Source organism: Falco punctatus (genome assembly GCF_963210335.1).
Source record: "Falco punctatus genome assembly, chromosome: 2".
NCBI classification, from domain to species: Eukaryota; Metazoa; Chordata; class Aves; order Falconiformes; family Falconidae; genus Falco; species Falco punctatus.
Window position 1 is genome coordinate 121,650,800 of NC_137581.1, and position 22,410 is coordinate 121,673,209.

Consider the following 22,410-nt stretch of genomic DNA (forward strand, 5'->3'; position numbering starts at 1 on the left):
ATGAATTTGCTTTTCAGGTATAGAATTTTTTCTTTTCATGAGCATGAGTAACAGTTAATGTTATTTAATACAGTGGTTGTGTCTTAATACTTACTATTCAGCTGCTGTAATTTTGTCCCAAGGTATAATTACTCTGTAATTAGGGCATCATCCAAAGCAAAACCAGGAAATAATGGTACATGTAAAGAAAATGTTCCCATCTTAAAAACTGTGTCTCTAAACACATCCTTTTTCCTGAATATCTTGAAATTAAATGGGCTGTAGACATTTACATAGCAGGATAATTCAGCTCCAGTCAACTACAGGTTAAATACTGTAGCATATATGACCAAATATATATTTATTTTAAATTTTAAATGTAAAAATTAATATTTTTTTAATTTAAAAATTAAAAAAGGCGGGGAGTAGCTGCCTAGAGACGAGTACTAATGTAGCCTGGTTTTCTGTAGGGCTATGTCTACAGAAAGGCAAAGGCAGCCGCTACTGTGGCTGAGTTTGAATCCCACATTTTAGTTGTTTCTCAGTTTGGCTATCTCAGCTTTTTGCAGGCACCAATTTCCCTGAAATCTGTAAAAAGGTCAGTGTCTTACCCCCTCTCTGACTTGTTTGAAATTGGCAGTGGTTCAGGATAGGACTGCTGGATAGATAAAGTATGCAGCCTCGTTGCCACAGAGAAACAGACTATCTTTAGGAAGAATACCCCGGAAGCTTCGGTTGGCCTTTTCCCAGAATTGTCTGTCATGGGGTTATTCATAAAGCTGAAGGGTGGCATGTTGAGACTTGTGAAACAAACAGATTTTTTCGTGGTGTGTACTGTGTTTCAGTAAGTCCCACAGGCAATAGCTAAAGTAGGGTATTTGAGGACCTGAGAAGGGGCTAGCTATCTGTTTGTAAAATAACAATATGAAAGATTGAAAACAGAAAGAAAAAAACCCAAGCCAAAAGTTCTTAGGTTTTGGGTTCCAGGATAGGCCAAAAATTTCTATATGGTAAGTCACATACCTTCTGTCTACTTAATGGTGTGGTTTTTTTGCAGCTTTACTAAGGGTTTTACTGGCTTTTATGTTTTGCAGGTTACTGCTCTGATCTAGTACATTCATATCTCGTTTCTGATTCTTTCACGTGAGACCTTTCCATGCACCTCCCGGGTCAATACCTATGTTTCCGGCTTCTGCTTTCCCTGTTCCTGTTAGACACTTATTAAATGAAATCTTATAGAGAGGCCCTGATCACGTTTAGCATCTCCTCACGCCAAAACACTGTGTAAGTGTACCTGAAGGTATTGTCTGAGCAGTGGAATTGATTTTGTGCAAGTACCTGACAGTTTTAGCAGAGTTTAAAAATCCAAGGAAAGTTTCTTAGTGCACAAGGCTCTCGAAATGGTCCATGTGCTTGCTTGTCTCCCAGCTGGCAGGTACATGCCCTTCCTTCCCCAGGTTGAACACGCTTTTCGTAAATGGGGGACCTTCAAAAGCAGTTATTTTGGACTTTCTGACAATTCAGGTTATCATCCACATTTCTTCTGCTGTCCCTAGCAGACCTGATGTAGCCAAAATGCCATCACTGTGTGGAAATCTTACAAATATTTCAAAGTGAGTTTTGTGATGCCAGTGGGGGTTTTATCCCATTGTGTTCCCTCCCACTTCCAAAATTTCCTCGTCACCCTCAAAATGGAAACATTTAATACTCCATTTTAGCCATTTAGGCAGAATTAAAATACTGTCATGTCAATATTTTTCCTCCAATATTTTTAGTAGCTTGACAGATCTCTTCATTTTAAAACTATTTTTCAAAGTAATAAGCAAAACACAAATACAATGAAGAAAAGTCTGTAAGAATAAAAAGTTCACCCAGTCTTGTGCAACTTTTGCATCTCTGACTTCAGTGAATAACTTTCCCTACCCATATGCACGTGTGCATGCAAACACCACTTCAGTGCCCAGTGTGTCTACTATAACATGGTCCTTTCCTGATGGAAGGTAAATTTTCTCTGTCAAAGAAGTGCTTGTGACAAACAGTCTTCTTGTGTGCCGTTAAACATGCCGGTGATGTTATTTAAGGTCATTTTGAAAAGCAGCCTATAATCACGATTCCCTAAAGAGAATCTAATTGAAGAAATACAGTGTTATGCTATTATTAGCTATAATAGCTGTGGAAAAAAGAGAAAGACTAAACCAATGGTATTTCTTGTATTTCAGTGTGTGTGTATAGGCATGCACACATATAACAGTTTAAATAATGTATTTGTGTATCGAGGGTGTGTCTATGTAATTCTCCTGTGCTTGGTTCTCGTGGCAGATGGAGAAGTGGTGGTCCTCTATAAGCTTTCATCAGAAGAGCAGTAGCACACAGAGTTGAAGTATCTTGCTTTTGTTTCCAATGAAAAAATGTATGATTAGTAAGCAAGGATTATCTAGTGTAAATTAATTTGTTACCCCACAGTAATTGGTCTGGGTATCTAAGAGCCAAACTTCTTAAACATTGTAGCCATCTCCATTTCAATTTTACTGATTTTTTTTTTTTTTTTTTTTTTTTTAATCTGCTTGGTGTTTGCGTGGAGTGCCATACATCCATGAGTCATGAAATCGGCAGCAGAGATCACAGTGAGCACTACAGAATAAAAATGTACACCTTCAAAGTGAATATATATTAATTTTCTTCAAGGGTATTTTTGACAAGTGTAGCTTTGTTGAGACATTTCTTTATGTGGGAGTTTTTGCCTCTGTTGCTCTTCCCCACACATGAAAATAAACCACAGACTTTTAAATATCCTGAGAAAAGTTTCTTCAAAGAAAGATCAAAAGTCTTTACTAACATCTGAGGAAGCTGCATGGCTGCCTCTCTTGTGAACTCATGTCTTGGAGAGCTGTCTGAAACAATCAAGATCATTATTCCACCGATCTGATCATTTGCAACCTACTCTGAGAGGAGATGCTTTGTTTCGAGGTGGAGAATGGGGGAATCCACAGATGCTCCCTAATTTTACCAAGACAGACATGAATAAAACAACTTTTCAAAACCAGCTCTGTTGTTTTTCCCACCGTGTTGTGTGGGATGCTCTACTTCAAACGATTGTCTTTAGCCGTGCATGTTCAGGAGTTCTGTGTAAGAGTGAGTTGATCGACACTTTTAAGTATGCAATTTTATCTGCTTTTGTGGCTATTGAAGTTACATGAAATGTCCAGATAGAGCTTTCAGGGCTTCACAGAAATTGTGGATTTGATTTATATTTTTGTTGTTGTTGTTGTTGTTTGCTTGGTCGGCTTTGTTTTGATATGCCCAAAAATCTCTTTTCATCTGTTCTTGCATCAAAGCAACAGAGAACACATATTAGCCAAGCTTTGAATGTTCGTGAGCTTCTTCCTAATCTGGAATTCCCCATCTTTAGAAGACCACTTTCAGGAAAAAGTAGTTTTTGTTCTTCCTAAGCCCTGGGTTTTCTTTCTTATGTTTTTCTTACTGTCTGATTGCCTTCATGAACTGCATCTTTTATACTTTAGACCAATTCTTTGTGCTGCTGATAGCAGAGAGTACTGAACTCATAGAAGCTGTTGAGAATAGACTTTCACTTGTGAAGGATTTTACTGGTTTTGTCATACTGGCACAAAGCATCTGTGAACAGTGCTAGCTTGTGTCTAAACCTAGGATTTCAGAGTTGTTGGTTTGGGGTTTTTTTTGTTTGTTTGGGGTTTTCTGTTTGTTGTTTTAAGCCAAACTTTTTCATAGTCTCCATCAATTACTGTATTACTCTGCTGCTACCTAGAAATCAGACAGTAATCTTTCTTTGGTTTATTTGATCAGAAACAAAATCACTCAAACTTACTTTTTCCTAGATCTTAGGGTTTTCACTTAGCTGTGGACTGGATTTTCTTCATATATCCTAAAGTTCAGATTTTTTTTATATTCTGTTATTATTTACTTCGCATTCCTATAGTTGGAGAAATACTGAGCTTTTCATTTGTATTCTGTAATGCAAAACCAGTGTGATTTCATGTTATTTTCTCCTTGCTTTCTTTTCACATTGACAATGCTCAAGTATGTAACAACAGGCTAACATTTTTTCAGACTGTGATAATCTTTAGTTGTGTAAGAAATCTGCGGTGGCGATTTCCTCTTTCAATTGCAGCTACAAACTAGCAACATGCAGACAGACGTGAAAGATTCCTTGCTCCCCACACTGACTTTCTCCATATGTAATATTAAAGAGAAAAATTCAGATTAGATAAATACCCTAAATGATTATTTCTCAGGAGTTCAATGGAAACAAAATCTCTCTCAGGTCTCCAGTTTTCTCACTGTAACCTTTCTGTGCAGATTAGACCTTGCTTCCTATGGAACAGAGGTTTTAGGTTTGGGGTTTTAGTGAAGGAAGGGATGCTGCCATCGGGGTGAATGGCATGACTTCCCTCCTCACCTTTGAGCCAGGAGTACTGACTGGCAGTGCCCTGTAGCCCCCTCACCCAGCTCCACGTATGCTGCCAGTGGGCTCTCACCATGAGTCACGGTGACAAGTTGGATGATTTTGACGAGTGCCCCTAGGATCACAAGGTGCTGTCAAGAAATTTTGAAAACTGCAATATCTACGCCTTGGTGGAAGTAGAAGTCAGTGTTGTGTTGGTGTTCCAAGTCAAAACTTCTTGTGACAAGAATGTGGACTTCTACATTTTTTTGTTTTGGAAGCTTTTCTTCTGTTTGCTTTGGCTTTTATTATTCTTTTGTTTTGTTCTTACTTATCTGGGTTCTACCTGTTGACTTTGTGGCAGTAGTATTTTTTTAATTATATGGTGCATGTTCACCTCCACGCAAATGAACACAGAGGAAATGTGAGCTTCCAGGCAGATTCTCAAGTTAGCTTTGTAGTTCATTTTTAGGTTTTGTAGAATTTTTGTCTTTAAGATTGATTATTGCCTTAAATTAGCCATAGTAAAATGACGACTTTGAGTGGTGGCTTGTATTATTTATATTGTTCATATTAATTGGTGACTGTGGCTGTGTCTGCCAGGAAAATGTGAAATGTACAGAGTTTAAAAGTAATTGTACACGGTGAAATTAATTTTTGTATGTGTTCAGGTTACAGGTTTTACTAGCCACGACATTCATTATTTATTAAAACAGCTTACAGTTTTGGCCCTTCAGCTCCCTTAGGAATACCCTGCTCTGATGACGCAACTTTGGAAAATGCAATAAAAATGCACTGGAAACTGCACAGCTTTCTAATAGGAAGTTTCTTAAAAGCAGTGAAGTTGAATTGCCTTCTCACAGAAAAAAGGAAGTGTAATGGAGGGTGGTGAGCCAGGTAGATGTACCTCCTCTGTGTCCCTTGCAGTGCTTTCTTCTTTTTTTTTCTTTTTTTTTTTTTTTTTTCCTTGCTTTCTCCCCCCCATATTTGAAGTTTGGTCTTGAGGCCATCATCTGTGCTTTGGCATAAGGCAGATGGAGAAAATGCATATATTCCTTTCATTGCTACATAAGGACCCTCAAGTTTTGCTACATGAGGTTCATATGCAAAGGAAAATGTTGATTTGTGGCTGCAGCTGTGACTTCACCCTGGTTTAAATTATACTGTAGCTGAGTCCTCAGTAGGGAGGGCAAGTCATGCTCAAGTGGTGGCTTAGAGCACATACAGTTGTTGGTTTCTGTCTTTGTTGTTCTGGGTTCAAGTAAAATACGGCAGTGGCCAGTTGCTAGCCCAGTAGCTAGTGGGAGTTGAGGGAAAGGGATTTTGCAGGTGTGAATGGACGCATCTATATGAATATTTCACAAGGATCTGCTGTTCATAGAGGTCCTAAGGGAACACTACAGCCTGTATGCCTTCTTCCCCATCCCCAGCCTTCTAAAGGCCTCTCTGAAAAGCCCAGTTTAAACACCTGTTTATCTTTTTGGAAGAATGGTAATTAAAATTAAAGCAGAATCTTTGTATTACCCAGCTTAGCTGCTTGGCACAAGTTGTCCTATATTTTTCTGGAGCGCTGTTAGATGTGTTGGTGCTGGAGAGACTCGCAGAAGGCTCATCCGCCTGCCAGTGGTGGCCAGTGTCAGACAGTGAGGCAAGGTGGGACCTGAGGGATGTGGCAGGGACCTTTCTGCTGCCTGTGTTCAGCCCTGCAATTACCATGGGAAGATCTGGGAAGGAGCCACTCCCTGAGCAGCAGGTATCATAAAATGGGTTGATCTTCCAGCAGAACCCTGTTGGAGATGCTTTTTCTTCTTTGGGCTCGGTGGTGATTATATTACATTCCTGTTGGTGCTCTCCTGGCAGCTGAGGGCAGGTCTGCAGTTTTCTAGGTGTGTTAGGGAGGGGATGCACAGGTGACTATAAATGTTTGCATTTAACATGCAAGTCCTTCCTAGTGAAGCAACGAGTCACTTCCTGCAGGCTCAGAAGGTCTCCTTAGAGCTGCTGCTCTGGTAAGACTTCACTGAAATTATTTTATCTGAAGCTAATACTTAGCTCCTGAGAGCACTGTGCCTCTTCTGCACATAAATAGTGCTAATTTGTATGCATTAGGTCAGTGGGTTAACACCACTTCTGAAAGTACCTGTACACCTCATCATCTGAATACATCCTCCTTATCCTGTGTTACATCGGCACAGACATCTCTCCTAGACATATCTGAAAAAGACACTTCTTTGTCAAACTTCTGACATGTAAGTTCGCTTGTGAACATTTGCTTAGCGTTAGAAAAACCAGTTAATTCCAAAGTAGCCACCTGTTTGATTTCTGAGTGGTTGTGAAGGAGTCAGTTTAACACAGCAGGTATGGGTGTAGTGATTATATGTTCCCATGCGTTAGTAGTATTTACATTCTTTCTCCAAGAGAATAATTTTTCTTAACACTCTGTTCCAAACAATTCTGTTTTGAGTGAGTGAATAAGTATTTTAAAAGTGTTAACAGTACAGGGGATTTACCGTGAATAAGACTATGCACAGCCCTGAATATCTAGTTGCTCCTGTATGTGCAAGCGATTCTATTTGAGGAACGATCACAGATTCTAACACTCCTCAGACCCCAAAATGTTAAATTTGCTACTCAAATAAATTTCTGGAGATAAAAGAAAAGAAAGGCTTTTAAATGAGAGGCTAGAGAATCTGTCCTGCATCATTTTATACCAAGTACCCAGTAAACATCAGAGTGCATACAGTGGGATTCTGCAGGTAGGCCCAGTAAAGTCTTTGGGGCCATGTGTTTAAGATTGGGTTACAGGGTCGGGGACTGTATTTTTTGACTCTTATTGCTAGTATAACTCTTTGAGTACATGTATTTTCCTTTAAATACAGTCTGGCCAGTCTCAAAATGTAGCATTTTTAAAAGTCTGTTGTTAACACAAACATAATCATTAATTCAGGAACTGAAGCTAAAGACACTAAGATGTTTTCTCCTTACTGTAAAGTTTAGTCATTTTCTTGCCCTATAGCCTTAAAAAAGAAGAAAAAGAGGACCACTACCACCCCCAACCAAAACATCAAGTTCACTGGTATAGGAGAGGGGAAGGTATATTCATGACACCCAAGAAGTAAAACTGACTTTCCAGTTTGAATTCTAGGTTAGAACTGAAGGAAAAACAAGAAATGTGTATGTATTGTGCTCATAACACTGGTATTAATCATGACAGCAATGCCATTGTATCATACACGTTCATTGTTATTTTCTTACCTTGTGTGAGCCTAAGTCAAACTGTGTAGGTTTATTCTCACAGCTTTACATAGTGAGATTGTTTTTGTCGTAATTTCAACTTCAAGCAAATTAAATCTGCAGAGCTGAAACTTACCCATCACTTAAGTTTAGTTAGTGATCTCTTTAAAATGTATATGGTTCCGGGCAAATGCTTCAACAGAAAATACTAGTGCTTCTTGTTTCAGGAAGTTGAATTAAGCTGGAATAGTTTTAAGTTGACCTTCTACAAACAAGTCAAAAGACTTTTTTGCTGCCCATCAGAAGAGTTAAGTAAAATCTTCAGTCTTTTTTGGATAAAATGAAAGTAGCCTTTTGCAAATGTATGCTTTAATTTGTGTTGCTTTATTTGAAGAATAATGTGTGCAACTTCTTAATGTCCTGTTAGGTCCTAGACAGGGTTCTTAAATGCCACTGAAAAAACTGACAAATGTGATTATTCAGAAACCCGATCGTCTTTACCTTACCGTGTCTGCATTGCGCACTTCAAAATGAAGTTCTTGCTAAGAAGGTATTACAGTGCACTGCATTTCTTTGGGGTCTGGAAGATGAAAAAGCTTTATGGCAAATTCTTGTTCTTGTGGTGTTCTTCATATGTCTCTTAAACCAACATTATCACAATTTATGTCCCTTATGTTCTGTGATCAACAGGATTTGTCAGAGAAGTGGGGTTTTAAGGATCTGGACTAGATACAGTTCAGTTTAGCAAGCTGAACTTGATCCTAAATGATTACTGTTGTTCAGGGCCCATAAAAATAGTTTGGAGGCTTAGTCAGAACTACAGTAATAAATGTAGTGAGCGAGCTTTGAAAAAAATATTAAGAACAGGATCTTGTGAAGTTATACAGGCCACCTGTGCAAGACGTAACCCTGTGGAGATTTAAGGCCGCCTTCCCAAAGGGCTTGTACAGTACTTGCAAGAAATAGCTTTGTCGAATTTGCAGCTGCATTGTTAAGCGTGGACGCTGGTCATCTGCTCCCTGGACTGGCAGGCACAACAAAGGCAGGATTTCGGCTGTCTAACTGCCGGACTGGTGGTGCTTGCCAGCACCACTCCTGGGGTACCACGGGCCCTTGCCATGCTCCCCCCCCCCCCCCCCCCCCCCCCCCCCGGGGCGGGCGGCCCTGCCTGGCTCTCAGGTTGCTGCTGTGTGCCGGAGCGCAGAGCACCTCTGCACCTGCTGACCAGTGGCCCTGGGGACAGCAGGGTGGCCTGGGAGGATGAAGGGACAGGAGAAACTGCCACGAAGGAGGAAGGAAGCCCTCAGCAAAATGCACATGACAGTTTTGGGGAAGTGGCCACCAATGTTGGCATTTGATCTTTGTTTTACAGAGGCTGTGCATGCAGGGTGGACTGGAACAAGCATCTGGAAGCCTGTGAATAACACTGTGTCCTATGGTGGGACAAAAATAAGGCTCCTGTGTATTTACCTATATTAAAAATATATATATATTAAAACTTATAAGTATATCCATATGCAAACTTACTCCACTGTGGGGAAAATTGCAAGGGCTGAGACCATGTAAAAAAGGATGATTCTTTGTCCAAAATCTTAATGTAAGTGTTTGCTTTCAGCCATGCAGAGGAGTGCGTGGGAAGGTTTCCATACTAGGTGTGCATAGAAGCTTAGCCTAGCTGGCTGTAGGCGGTGAAGAGGGATGGAGCTATCAGAGGGTACTTCCATAAATCCAAGGCTCAGGAGAAGTCCTGCATTCTCCATGAGGTGTAGCAGAGGGCTGAAGAGACTGGTTGGTTAAGTGCCTAAGTGCTGAGGTGTGAAAACTCCTCCCTTCCCTGTTTTGCAGCCTTACTTCCCAAAGCACTCTGTGTTGCTTCTCAAAGATGCCAAACTGCTTATTCAGTGCAACATACGAGGATTCGTTTTGCTGAAGCCCTGCAGAATTGATGTCAGAGTTTTAGCAGAAAAATTATTAAAATAGATGACTTATCAGCCTATTTAATTAGGTGCTTCTGATGATATCTCTAAGAAGTCCAGAGGTTGTTATTAGCAACTGCTACTCAGCAAAGAGAGCTTTGTTAGGGGATCCCTCTTTGCTGTTCTGGGAATAATTCAGCTCGGTCTCTAGCACTGGTCAGAAAACAGAGAGCTTTAGCAATGCAAATAAGCTAAACCAGAAAACCTCATTATGCCTTCATGCAAATGTATTTTGGGTATTAGATGCAGTTGATTTCTTAATCTCCATAAAATGTAAGGTAGCACCAGATTACCTGTGCTCTATCTTCTGGGAATACTAGACCATGACAGTTCAAATGAGAAGGAAAATGTGTAAGAGGCATCTGATTTAGGACTCTGATATCCTGAGCAGCACACGAAGTAAATGGAAATAATTATTTTCTCATTGCGTTATAACTGGGGTTTAGTCAGTGAATCAGTTTGCCTGCAAAATTGGAATAAAGTGCAGTACTTCCTCACACAGCACACAGTCAGACCGTGACTGTCAGTGCCACAGGCTGGCATCGGGGCAGAGGTGTTAGTGCATTCAGTAAGGAGAGTCATGGCTAGCCTTAGCATGGTAGTTGTGGAGGAAGAAGGCTTGCTCTTATGGAAAAGGTACACTTCAGCCTACCCTCTTGAAGGTGGCTTGGTCCTAATCAAGAAAACCAGCTTTGTGTGCTAGGAGAGTCTCGAGGAGATGTCAGTCTTTTTCTCTGTGCTATAACTGCTGCTGGTGATGCGATTCCAATCAGTGTTTTAACTGACGAATGCACTTCTGCTGTGTTCCTTTGTCTGGTAGAAATTTGCCTTGCTTTTCTCTGATCGCTTGTGAGCGTGGTCTGTTAGAGATGCTACTTATATTGGGAAGGCTCTAGGGCAAGAGCTAACCACGCCAGCTCTGCCTTCTGTGTTACTGTAACTACATATGAAATTCTGGAAAGAAAAATCATTTGAAGAAGACTTCGGGATCTATAAATCCAACATAATCACAAGTTACTTTGCACTTTGTTGTGTCCTTGTGTGAATTTTTTGGTTTTGTTTTTTTTTTGCTTTAGTTGTCTTTTTAATGCCTAGTATACGAACTCAGTAGGGGAGTTGGAATGGAATTTGGAAAAATCTGAAGTCCAAATGTCACAGTTTTATGAAGAGAATAAATATGTTAATGAACATCATCTGTATAAACTTGGGGTAACATTGTGCATATTTTCAAGTATTGTATTTCTAGTGAAGAGGTGTCTTTTATAGGAATGACACTATAGAGGTTGAATCAGAGGACAGCGTTCTGAAAGGGCCTTGAAACTGCATACTGTGACAGGATGCAAGACCTTTCCTTTACAAATTTAATTTTGGTGCTGTGTTTGTCCCACATTCTAGTCTTCAGGAGCCAGGATGTTGACATGCTTAAAATGATTTTCACAACATAAGCCTGGTTGCTGGAGAACCTCTTTTCCTAGTGCAAAGTCCTTAGCTTTGTACAACCACAGAAGCGATGACAGTCAGAGGAGCGCTGTGAGAATGGTTTCAATTGCCTTTATCTTTTGGTGTTTCCTGCCGCACACTATGGCTAAGGCAATAGTTGTGGTAAGAGGCAATTAAATTGATGTAAAGACCAAGTTGATTTGACATGTTTTTTAACCAAGTGTTTATTAGTTGAAATAATCTTGGGCGTTTTTTTGGCATAATTTATGTTTGAGTGGGAACTTGACTCATTGTCAGAAGTCCGCGTGCATTTCAGCATGTTAAGCTGACATTACCAAATGGAACCGTGGGAGGCTTTTGGCTTGTGTTTATGGAGTATAAACCAAAGCTCCTACCTTGCTGCCTCAAGAGCCACAAAAATGTTAATGGAAGTCAGAGATGCAAGAAAAGTTGTATTCCGTATAGCCTGTCAACTTGCCAGTACTAGCTCTTTCCTTTGGTTACTTTCCACTGTTTGTTCCTTCTAGTTTTAGGCATTGTGAGGATTGAGACTTTCTCTGTGTTCCTTTGGAAATTATTTTGCAGTTCTCACGAGACTTTGTGAAGCTTTTCCCTTGTCCTTAGATTTCCAGAGCAGAACCTGCACCCAAACCGTCAGGGATTGCCTTCCTGTTAGCTTTGGCAAAATAACTCGGGCTTCCTTCTCGCTGCTGCCTGCTTTTGTTCCACTGAGTGAACCAGTGAACTCGGTTGCCTCAAACTGCAAGTGTTCTAGGGTAGGTGTTGTGATACTGTCTGCTGGAGGGTGCTGTGAACATCTGAAACCAACCCTCGTGTATTGGGTGAAGTAGCTGTAGCTGTCAGTGGTTCTGTTATTGTATTTTCTTCTGTTCCTCTCAGACTGGATTTTCTGCACAAAAAGTGTGGGTGTCTCTTAAATCTTCCTAACCAGTTTCCCTTGTTCTCCTCTCCCTGACCCCTTTCCCCTTTAACACTGAGCTACTTGTGCATAAGCCTTACAATAGTCATATGAAAAGGGCAATTACAGGCACTTAAAGCTAGATTAAGATGAAGTCAATGTTTCCTCAATAAGTAAAAGGTAAAACTAATCATTTAAACTGCTTGTAGGATTGGACAATTTTTCCCCACTTCATTGGAGATAATTTGTCCCTAAAGAACATGTTGCTTGTACCTCAACAGTTAGGTGCCAGTGTGTACAGAACACAAGATAAACTAATTTGAGTTGTTTGAGCCTGCAGGAATGCGGTAGCTTTTGCAATTGTTTCAAAACCCAAAATATTTCTGGTCTGCTATCATTTGATTAGTTTTCTCTTTTTTCCCTTCCTTTTTTATTTTAATAATGTGTATATATAAAACAGTAAATATATATGAAATCATCATAGCTATGGAAACAGAAGGGAATTGAGGGCAACTGAAACCCAAATGTAAATGATAGTATACATGTTTTAATTTTTGGCTTTGGGAAATATTTTCTTCGTTCCTAAGATTTAGTAAGTCTTTTTTGCCCTCTAAAGTGGGGGATGTAAGCTAATACAAACTGCAAGGCATTGACTTTGTGGGTATGCTAAAACAACAAAGATAGAATTACTGGTAGATGTATCATTCTTAAAAGTTGGTTCTTATTTAGGTTTCTAGAGCTGGGAAGGCAGGAAGGTTTGAGCCTTGCACAGTGTTTCTGAAACAGTTTCTTCCTAAATGAATTTTTAATACCTGTTCAGAAATTCAGGCTAGAAGGTGGCATCTGACAGCTTGCAAATGCTAGGTAGAAGCTCTGGGAGCCTTGTACTGTACATTCCCTGTTAGCTGTGTGCTCTGCCAGCTTGCCAGTAGATCTTGCTCCTTCATCATCTAATTTGCAGAAATTTATTATCTTCAGCTTAGAACAGAAGTGGTGGTGGTGGTAAGTCTGTGAAAATGGAAAATTTTGCCCATTTTTAGCTAGAGATAATGTTTTTTGCCATGTTCTTAGTTGAGCTTTGTCAACTCATGTACCTTCTTTTGGCAGAGATACTGATTGTTGTCAGATGCCAGAAACAGCTGAAGAGAGTTTTACTCCTTACTTTCTCTTTTGCTTTCCACACAACTTACCTGATTTTTGGCACAAAATTGTTCTATCCGTTAAAATATTGACTTAAAAAGTATGCAACGATTAATTAATTTGAAAATTCTTTGTTGGAAACAGCAGTTTTTCATTACTCGAGTCCATCTGTCTCTTGCCTGTGCTAAATTATGTATTTTAAAATCTAGCCAAAAATAAACAAAATAAAACGCCAGTCCTATTAATGTGACGCTACATAATGATATCAGCCTAAATGAAGCATGCCCTAACCATCTTGCTAATTATCTGTGGCCCCTTAGGCCTTCAAATATAGTATCCTAACATGCTACATGTGCTTGATGGGTTTCTTTATGGCTTTGGGAAAAAAACCCAACTTGTTTCATCTCACCTCTGTTACACCAATTTCAGCTTTCGTGCCTTTTCCTTTAGTTGTCCATAACTACAGAATCCTGGGATTTTACAAAGGCTCTGCTTGTTGTTCAGTATCGCTGGTTGTCAGGCTTCAACCCATCCAAAGAGCCAGGCTGCCCTTTGCCAGGTTCAAACAGAACTTTGAGGCACTGAGACCTGGCTAGTATAAAAGAAGGGGCAGAAGGAGATACTCTACTGACAATGATGATGCCAGGTTAGTGTTAACGATTTCTTTAGTTTAGAGCAGCGTAGTATTTATTGCGGTGGATTTTGGTACAGTGTTTTGAGGCTATAATTTGATTTTTGATTCAGGTTGGAAATTGCTTACTTTTGTGTTTGTCTTTGTGTTTTGCTTGGTTTTTACTGTAGGCAAAATTGAACTAATTTCTTATGTGTTGACTGGCGTCTGAGCTTTTAGCTTGAGTTATTGTACACAATAAGGTACACCGTGGCAGCTGCTTTTTGAAAAGTTGCCATTTGGAAGGAAACACAGAAGGCTGTTCCTCAGACCTGCACGCACATGTATAATGCATTACGTGTGGATACACCCTGCCTCAGGTGGGAACAGAAGCAGCCAAAGGCGTATGGATTTTTTGCAAGACAGAATCGGTTTTGTGAAAGATTTTTTTTCTATTCCTTTTTTTCCCAAGTTGAGTTTGTAAATGCTTTCTTAGATCTGGTGTGCACTCTGAAGTGTTGCTGTATGATAACAGATGAGCTAAGTTGCTTGCTGCCAAAACCCTGCAAAGTGTGAGTGGTACGCAGCCTAAGGAGGAATGCTGCTCTTTTAAAACTGTGCCAACCTTAATATTGTAACTAAATCATGGCTTAAATCACCAAATCATCACAGTATCCTTGAAACAAGATGTAAACTAGGTTCACTGTACATAAAGGGGGAGGATGTGCATGACGCCTGTGAACATATGGCAAAAAAGGCAAGTAAGGAGCCGTGGAAATCACGTCTTAACGGGGCACTCATGCCGCATGATCACAGGCTCTTCATCTCATCAGTCTCATAACTGAGCCTTTTTAGAACATGCTCTGCACTCCCAGTTGCTATTTTCTTGCAGCCTTTTCTGGTGCCTGACTTGGAGAGATTGTGGTGTTGCGCAGAGCTGTTCTCCTTGTCTCCTCAACAACTCTTACCCAGTGTGCCAAAAACCAACAAGAAAACTGGTTTGGCGATGCAGTAAGCCTTGTATCATCTTTAAGCTTCCCAAATGGAAATTACTGTGGTCACCATGCAGTTCAGTGAACTGCTTGGGAGTGTATTTACACCAGGAGTGGAACTTTATAAAAAAAGCAAAAAATCTAGCACATTAACTTTTATGCAAGTAAGGCTTGTATGCCTGATATCGTCAGTCTGCATCATGATGGCTCATTCTGTCCTCCCACAGCCAGTGTAACATGGGTGCAAATTTTGGCTGGTTTAATGGAAACACGGGCATGATTGATACAGATCAAATTTTTGCTGTTGAAAGATTCATTCATACACAGATCTTGTGGTAATGATTGTGTGAATACAGCTTCATAAATGAATTGAAAAGGTTTCTGACAGTTTGCCTCACCTGAGACAGCTAGTTTTAAACTATCAGGAAGTTTTGTGAGGCTGTCAGGGATGGAAGTTTGGGTTGCATCATGACCAGGTTCTGTGCAAATGCAGAGTAGTCTTTGCTGCTTATGCAGTTTTAGTTCTGCTTTATTGGTCCTGCTGAGCAACTGGACAGTTTTATTTGCTGAGAACCAGCCAAGTGTGTCTCTGTGGGAGCATGCTGATAAACCTTACTATTTTAAACCTGTCTGTCTCTGCTGTTTTTCAAGCACAATGTCTCTCTTTCTTCTGCATAAATGATGTTGCCTTGCCTCCCCAGCTCTCTTTGGGCCTGGCTGCTGCCAGGGTGGTAACACTGCTCGGTTCTGCATCACGGGGCCTGTTCATCATCTCTCTTACCTGAGAGAGCGTCATCTTTTATTTCCCTCAGTTAAGCACTTTGAGACTGCTCAGAGGACGGCATCCTGTGCACCCTGAAAAGTCATTATCCTTCCAGTGTTCCTGCAAGGCTAGAATGTCTCTTTTGGTGAGGCAGTTAAGGAGTTAAAGGCTTGCTGAGTTTCAAAGAAATACCTGACAGCTGCAGTAAAGTATCCCTACAATCCTAGCTGACCTCATTCTTGTCAGACAAAAGTGATAATATCCAAAAAACGGGTGCAAGGCAGGAAGCGTTTCAGGAAGGTATGTGTTTCATGCAAAGACATCAGAAATGTGCTGTCTCCCAGGGTCACTTACCATAAGATCCATATTAATTTAAATGGAACACTGAAATTCCAGAATGTGTTTACAGAAACGGTGTTTCAGTCCAAAAAAAACATTACTTGTTGTTCTAGTGTGCAAATGGCAAAAGCAGGTGAGTTAACCACTGTATGTATTTAATATAATAACATTGCTGGCTATATGAACCTTCTTTTTAAACATCTGGAGGATTCACATACTTTTTTGATAGCTTTGTTTACTATTTTTAAGGACGAGGCTTTGACTTGAGAAAGTGGTACAGGAGAAATACAAGTCTACTTAAAATACATTTTCACATTTACTTTACATTCAGAGTAATCTTGATATCTGACAAGCTTTTAATTAATTTAATCAACTAAGAGAGTTCCTTAGTAAGCAGAACAAAATCCCCCCTTTTTTACCACCCACTGCATTCTATGACTTAGAATTTAAAAGAATTGGATAAATGGAGCAATGCCCGCTATATGTAGGCAGTGGGAGAAAGTCTTCCAGTTTTTTTCCAAGGAAATAGGAATTACTCTTTTTGAAAGATTTAACATTTTTTACTAGTCAGTCTCCCAAGTTATCTGCAAAAAGTGTCCTTTATATACAGGTTCCTATTATTTTAATCTCACTGAAAAATTCATAGGTGAGAAATGAGCTTACGTTTTATCTATGTTTTAGGTAGCACCCACTTAAAACCATGCAAATAAAAATAATACCTACCAGTTCAGAGCTCTTCTGCTGATAGTTAGGGATATTTTCCTTAACTTTCCACTTGATTGTGTCCAGAATTGTCTCTCTTGTAGTATGAATCTGCAGAAAAATTCAAAATTCAATTTTTTTTTTTTGTAACAAGTGTGAATAAACACTGAGAGATTTCTTTTGACTTCAAAGGTCCTTATTTAAGCATTAATTTGAAAAAAAAAAAAAAAAAATTTATTAAGGGTTAGACTAGATCCAGTAAAGGTTCTACTATTCAAAAAGCTGCCCATGAATAATACGCTTTTCTGATTAACTGTTGCAAAGTCTAGCAGATGTCTTTAAGAATACTAAAATAAAGCACTGCTCTTTAAACTCCGTTTTTTGTTTCATTTAAAGACGTGTTTCTTCTGCGCTTTTTTTCTGTATTCTCCAATAGTTTCAAAAATATTTGTTTGTATTGGTGGAGAGTGAGCAAATTCTAGCTGCTAGAAGTTACATAGAGTATTTCATCTTTGGGAATTCACTGGTCCATGAAGCTAGGTCACCTGTCTCGAAGGACCCCTTCAAAAGTGTAGCCCACGGCAGCTGCAGGACAGGGAAGGAAGGGCACAGGCTGGTGTTGGATGGGATACTAGCAATGGTTTGTCTGTTTGAACGAGATGTGACCAGGAGCTCAGGTGAGGTGCAAGAGCAGGTGAAGGCAGGCTACTGGGAGGAAGACCTGAGTGAAACTGAACTCAGCCCTGCCACGTGCTGAGGAATGAAACTCGTTTTTGGAAGATAATCCAAGGATGTAACAGAAGAGAAAGGGAAGGAAAATGGGATTTTTTGGACACTGGAAGGCATTTTTTTTTCGTTATTTGCTGGTAGCGACTCATTAATATACACACACAGAGTTGTTCCAAACTGAATTGTATCTTATATTTGCCTGCTGTTTCTGGAAGTTACTTCCAAGAGTGCAAACCACATAATGTATTTCTGGTATTAAACCATCTATTACTGATGGATAATGATAGAGTAGAGGGAGAAGGCACCAGTTAGTCTGAGTTAGCTCGTGTTCTGGATAACTCTTTCTTGAACACTTAGCTTCTTTTACCAGGCTATGTTGATTTCCCACTGCTTTTTGGACATGATGAATTGTCTCCTCTTCCATATCAGTGTCAGGTAATCTCAAGTACTCCCATGATAGTCTTCCTCATACTCTTTCAGGTAATGTGCCATTGGATCGCTTTTCTATTAGCTATCATTACAAGATAAGAAATATCATAATGGCTGTAATAACATCTCTTAACAAAAGAAGCATTCTGGCATTTTTTTAAAACTACAGTTGCCTTGTGTTCTCACTGAGATTTTATGTATTTTTGCTTTTTAACATTACAGGTGCTAGAGTTTGGATCTGTAGAGGCTTTCTGATTTAAGCTGCCAATTTTTGATAATGAAGCATGGGATTTATAAGATCAGAAAGGGCTAATCTGTTGAGAAACTTGCTGTAATTACTGAACAGTTACTGATGAAGCCATGGGAGAGCAATAACACCACAATCCTGTTTTACTAATTGTTGGTTAAAACAATATGACTCTACTAGGAAAGCCTCTGTGAAGTGCTGCATATACATACACACCTTACAAAATCATCTAGTGATGTAATATATGGGAAAGGATGTTGATTGATGGATCAACAAAAAAAATCTTTTCCTGATTTTCGGTATAGTACTATTAGATGCTTTATGGTTCTTTTTTGTCTTCAGTCAGAGGAGTCATTTCAGCCTGTTTTTTGACCCATTAATAAACCCATGTAACATTACTGCTATTGGCTTTTTTCATAGTCATTACACTCCTCTGAAGTCTCTGTAGCCATTGTCTGCTTTGTTTCTTTGTTTTGGGGTTTTCTCACTAGGGATAGGTTTTTAAGTTGGCAGAAGGTATCAGATACAGTTCCCACCACGACAGAGCTATGTGCGTTTGCATGGGGCATATGTCAGCGGTGCAAGCTCTGCTGCATGCTCGCCTGGGGAAGGCACAGCTTCCTGGGGGAGGTGTTCATACTGCGTGTTCCTGTCCGAGCAACCTGGCTACGGTAGGTGTGCAGCATAAGTGGGTTGTGACCGTTCCTCCTCCTTGCCTTTCCGCAGCCTGTGCTGGCACACTGCACGTGCATGTTACTTACAAGGTGCGAGTAAATTTTTGAGACCCTTTTCACATGTGGTCATGGAAGGAAGCAGTGCCACAGAGCAAGGAACAGGGCAAGGCCTCTACGGACCCGGTGGGTGCTGTGGGGGGCTCCAGGACTGCAGAAAGCTCCTTTCACCCTTCCGTGTGCGTGTAGAGGCGCACGCGGTCTCGCCCCATGGGACAGATACATTATGTATTGGAAAGAATTTCTGGGAGCTTTGGTGCTCTCCTGAGTGTGCGTGGGTCATTGGGAACAGGCGTACTGGCTTTCTTGGAAGGGACAAAGGTCAGTTTAACATTCTTAGGTGTACTATGTAATGCAAGCTGTTGGCAGATTTGGAAGATACCCTCGAAGTTTTTGTCAAGGAAGAAGGCCTTTTTTCAAAATAAAGCTTTGGATGCAGACTGGGAAGTAGAGTATTTGCCTAGAAATGTCTGAAATGTGTTTGTTTTGAAAGCAACCATCAGATTAGGTGTAAACTGTGATCCTGATTTATACTCCTTGGGGCAGGGGAAGATGGAATGTGTTACTTGATTATCAGAGTGCAAGTTTTCCCCAGGCTGCTCACATACACTATCAAGCTGATGGCATTGTATCTCTGAATCTTTTCATTGGCTTCAAAAAGTCTCAAATTAGAAAAGAACAAACCAGACACCCCCACTCCTCCCAAAATAAACCACAGTTATGAAACTGTCCTTAACACCTTTGCTGAATGAAGCACAAACAGGTCACACTTACCAACCTACTGTTTTCGGCAAAACCCTGTTTGTCTGTGTATGGACTCTTCTGAGAGATTTTTCACCATTGCCCACGTAATCTTTAGCTGACCTTCAAAGAACTGATGAGACTGGGAATAGTAAATCAGATTACTGCCTGTTTCAAATTTGGGATTACTTGTGTTTGTGCATATGACATTGAACAACTATCAGGGACAAAACAGTGTTTTGCTTTTCTCAGGTCAGTGCTGGGTTTACAGCAAGAATTCAGGAAAGGGGCACGACTGTTTCATAAGTTGAGAAAATCTTCAAAGCACCTTCATTTAAATGTCAGTGAGAGATTTAGGCCTACTGTCAGGGAACGATAGAAAAACTTTCCGTATCAGTGTCAGAAGATAAATGGCATATTTTCTTTGTTATTTTGCATTCCACTGGTTTTGCTGTATTGTCTTAACATTTTAGCTATAAAATTGGTAATATTTTTATGTTACTTTTGATATTGATAAAGGCATGCCATGAATAATGAGTAAGAACAAAATTATTAGCTGTCTTTTAAGTCGGGTAACACATTTAGGTGTCAGTCACTCAGGTGCAGCCGTTGTAGTGGGCCAAAGACAAAGGAGAAAAGGAGGAGATGAAGCAGTTTTTTCTGACTTTCTTTTCAATTTCTAGAGTTTTGCTTTATGATGGAAAGTAGACTTGCAACCCTGTGGTTTAAAGCCATGAAGCTAAGAAATCAATTTGGCAGTTCACAGTATTGACGCTACAATAAAATGAAAGTGAGGGAAGAGGGAGTGTTCTTTGGAAGGAAACATAAAAAGAAAATAGGCAGCCTACTTAGGAAGACTTAGAAGCAGATGAAGTAATGAGAATCTGAACAAACCCGTAAGCGGTGGGGCTTCTGTACACCTAGAGGGACTTCAGCACACATTTGCTGTGGATGCTCTTCTGAGAACTGCTATGGTGAAATGGCTCTTGTGGACTTTTAATGCAGCTGCTGCTGCTACCTGCACTCCTTGCATGCTTTGGGCAGTAATTTTCTTTGCTTTGAGAAACATATGGATAATTTCATTCTGCTTTTGAAGTAAATACAGGGTGGGTTATTTGCTTCAGAGGGAATGGAAGTGATATGCCTTTCCTTCAAATGACCATGACTTTTTTGAGGTGCTTAAGGTGAATTAGCCATATACAGTGTCTTGAAAGATAGACGCATTTATTAAAGTGGCTGCTATCAATCCAGAGTGAGTAATAATCTAAAAAAGAAAGTCTGAAGTTTCATGTTTTTCTCTTACCCTAGTGTTTCCCCTTGTCCTTCTTAATTCAGTGGAGTAACCAAGATACCTGTCTGGGACGTCAATCTTTCTTAACAGTACACTTTGTACTCACTGTAGAATTGATTCACAACTATATGCTATAAAAGATGTTTAAAAACCTCGAGACTAATGTGGAAATTACATAACTGTGGTGAAAACTTCAAAAGAAAGCTTGGGGGGTGGGGGTGGTGTCCCTCTCTGCTGTGCTTAGGTGCGTGTTTGGGCTGGTTCTTTATCCATGTGTTCTTGCATATCCTTCATAATTGTACTCTCAGTAACTTGTTCATCAGGAACTTCTAAAAAAGTATGCAATCTCACGGTGGGAGCATATCTTTTTGGGGGGTTGTTTTTCCTAGTTTTCTTGTTGTTCTGGGGTGTGGTTCGAGCTAAAATGAAATTTAGGTTGGTCTTTCCTTTTTTGACTTGCCAAAGTGTTTGTTCTGTTAGCGTTGCTCTGCTCCCTGTAAATCAGACATTCTTCTTGGGCTGCGTCAGGTTACTAATGACATGATTAATGCAGGAAGGGTAGAGAAGGGTGACGTAGTGGCTCATGCAAAGTTTACCTGAGAATTATCTGTAGCTCTCTACTGTTTAGTGTCTGTATGAGTCATGGCCTGAAGCCTTGCCATTCCCTGTTCCTCAGCTGGGCAAGATCACACTTACCTCATTCTATGTATGCATTTCTCCCTTTCCTGCCAGATCTGATTAGAAACACTTTTGTTTTAAACTCTTATGTTTATGAAACATTAAATAGGCTTTTTACAGATAGCTGACCCTAATGCTAAGTGAAAAGTGCCATTAGATATCTGTGGTCCAGGCAGCTTTAGAGACTTTTGCTGTCCTTATGTGAATTCTGATTTTTATCAACTAAAGTCTGTTTCACATTCATAGGTTTAGCAGTGATAGTGTTACAACATTAGTAAGCTTTGCAACAGGACGGTGAGTCAGTAGCTGTCTGTCAGTAAAGCCTCCAGTTTCTTCTTTTGTATATGCACAGAGATAAGCTTGTGAAGTACAAATGGCAAGTTTGCAATGCTGTCTTCAGCTTTTGAAACTTCTTGGGGCTGCAGGTACAACTGTTCCCATCAAATTTGGTCCACATATTGATTCCTTAATGGAATAGCTGGCGAGTTGATCTTGCTGTTCAAGAAAACATGAGCATGTTCGCCGATACACTTTGAAGCCTTGGTCATTCCCTTATTGTGGGCTGGCTGACTGGACCTCTTCTGTATCTGAAGACCAGTATTTGTTCTACTATTTGTGTATATATGTCCCTCAACTACAAGTTCCTCGTAGAGTGTCTATTGATGTTCCACTGAACTTGCTAGGAAGCGTGCTGTCAAATGCTTTCAAGTCTCTCTTAGGAGACTGGAGTGAAGACAATGTAGAATTTGCGAGAAACAGTGATTATTTTTTCAGGATTCCTTTGTTTTCTCTGTAAAACTGTCACAAAGTCTCTGGCATCCTTCAGGTCTTCAGCTTTCCTCAACTAAAACTTCAGCTTTCCTTCTGTTCTGTGTGTGTGTTGCTCAGTCTGAATTATCTTGTGCAAAAGGTGCTTAATGTTTGACAGTAGAAGGCTATGCTGAAAACAAGCTATCATTTTCCAACCAGCTCATATCTCTCAACCTGCCAAAGTCTATATTGGGAACACTATGTGTGGGAAAAACTCCTAAAATGATAGACAGAAAAATG

The 22,410-nt window shown here is 40.0% G+C and overlaps 2 protein-coding genes across 5 annotated transcripts in view; one reads left to right on the top strand and one right to left on the bottom strand.

Moving 5' to 3' along the window:
* The window catches only part of CMSS1 (cms1 ribosomal small subunit homolog), a gene marked incomplete at its 5' end in the record, with an annotated part of 239,809 nt that overhangs the window by 90,892 nt on the left and 126,507 nt on the right, over nt 1-22,410 (top strand). The window lies entirely within an intron of this gene.
* Nucleotides 1-22,410, bottom strand: part of LOC308059094 (filamin A-interacting protein 1-like) — a 154,814-nt gene that overhangs the window by 40,098 nt on the left and 92,306 nt on the right. For both annotated transcript variants that reach the window (XM_080376016.1, XM_080376015.1), the window contains exon 3: nt 16,536-16,625. The gene's annotated coding sequence lies outside the window, so the exon portion shown is untranslated. The remainder of the gene's footprint in view (nt 1-16,535; nt 16,626-22,410) is intronic.